This window comes from Brassica oleracea, chromosome C2 (genome assembly GCF_000695525.1).
Source record: "Brassica oleracea var. oleracea cultivar TO1000 chromosome C2, BOL, whole genome shotgun sequence".
NCBI classification, from domain to species: Eukaryota; Viridiplantae; Streptophyta; class Magnoliopsida; order Brassicales; family Brassicaceae; genus Brassica; species Brassica oleracea.
The window spans coordinates 18,935,104-18,937,416 of record NC_027749.1 but is presented as its reverse complement, the minus strand read 5'-3'; positions in this window follow the sequence as shown (position 1 = coordinate 18,937,416).

Below are 2,313 nucleotides of genomic sequence, written 5' to 3'. Positions count from 1 at the left end.
AGTGTTGATTCTAATTCCGGTAGTTTATGCGTATCTCTTGGATCAACATCCAAATTGCTAAAAACTTTGCTGTTTCGACCTTTCCAAATATACCATAATATCTACGCAAATTGGTGATCCTCCATTTTTGGATTAACTCTACAAAAAAGATGATCCATATTTTTTTTGTCTTATAGACTATATTTATTAATTATTTATTTTACTATACTTTTTTCAGATAAATGTTTAATTTAGTTTTTCCAGTTCTCATATTGTATATTTACTTATTGTGCATTTTTCTTTATATTGTATATTTACTTATTCTAATATTACGGTAGATGTGTAATATAATATTTGTATTTCTTATATTGTATATTTACTTATTATTTATTTTACTATACAGTTTTTTCAGAGATATGTTTAATTTAGTCTTTTCATTTCTTAATTGTATTTTACCCTTTTTTTTCTTATACTGTATATTTACTTATTCTAATTTTCTTGCATTTATATCAAATGATAATATTATGATAGATGTTTAATGTGATAAAAAAAATATGATCTTATATTGTATGCTTATTTTTTTTATATTGTATATTTACTTACAAAAATATTTGAAAATAATAAAATGTTAAACTATACATTTTCTGATACACGTTTAATATAGTTTTTTTTTATTTTTTATATTGTATATTTACTTATCTAATTTTTTTGTTTTATATCAAATTATAATATTACGACCGATGTTTAATGTAATATTTCTATTTCTTATATTATATATTTACTTATTATTTATATTATTATATATTTTCAGATAGAAGTTTAATGTATTTTTAGTATTTTTTATATTGGATGTTTACTTATAATTTTGTTTTTTATATTTTCTATTTAATTATTATAATATTATAGTTGATGTTTAATTTAATATTTTTATAATGAAAATTCACTTTTATTTATTTAACTATACTTTTTTCAGATATATGTTTAATTTACTTTTTCCATTTTTTATATTGTGTATTTACTTACTGTTTATCTTTTCTTATTTTTATTTTATTTATTCTAAATTTCTTGGTTTTTTATCAATGATAATATTACGATATATATTTAATATAATATTTTTTTATTTCATATATACAATATTTACTTATTATTTATTTTTCTTATATTTTATATTTACTTATTCTAATAATACGATAATGTTTAGTATAGTATTTCTATTTTTTATATTTTTTATTTAGTTATTATTTTATAGATGTTTAATTTAGTTTTTTTCATTTCTTATATACAATATTTACTTATTATTTATTTTTCTTATATTTTATATTTACTTATTCTAATAATACGATAATATTTAGTATAATATTTCTATTTCTTAAATTTTTTATTGAGTTATTATTTTATAGATGTTTAATTTAGTTTTTTTTCATTTCTCAATTGTATATTTACTTATTCTAATTTTTTTTGTTTTTATATCAAATGATAATATTATGATAGATGTTTAATGTAATATTTCTATTTATTATATTCTTTTATTAGTATAGATTATTATATTGTATATTTACTTATTATTGTTTAATGCAATGTTTCTATTTCTTATATTGTTTATTTACTTATTATATATTTTTTTTCTTTATATTTCAAATTCACTTATTATTTATTTTCTATTTTTTTAAATAATAATGCCACATGTCATATTTTGGAAGATTTTTTGTCGCTGATGTGGACGCTCTATGGAGCCTCAAAAGATCTCTTTTATTAGTATAGATTTTAAAGTGGCTCCCACGTACCTGTCAACGTGTCGCTTCAGGGAGGAGAGAAACTCTCCTATTATATAATAGATAGACTAGTATTATCACCCCGTACTAAGCACGGATCAGTTTTTGCTTGCATTTAAATAATCTTGTTTATAAATTCTAACATTTTATTTGATCAAAGCTAAACATTATTCTGGTCACATTCTAGAGCTGGATAAAATGGACACCTATAATTAGAAGTGTTGCATCCAAACAACAGTTAGAACTTATAAGGGTTAAAACACTTATTTTAATTTTTTCGAATAGAGATAATAATTTTTATAAAGCATTTAAATATAGTTTAAAAAAATTTGACATTTCATTCATTCAATTTTATTTCTATTTTTTATATATAAGTCTTCTTTTAAATATCAATCTAATTATTTTAGATATAATAAACAGTGAACCAACAATAAATTATGAAAACCATTAAACTTTTATTGAAAAAATTAGTATATCAATGCAGTAGAAAGATAAATGGCAAACTAATTTTTTAAAAAAATATGCATTTAGGATATTTTGTTTGAACTTACATTTTAGGATT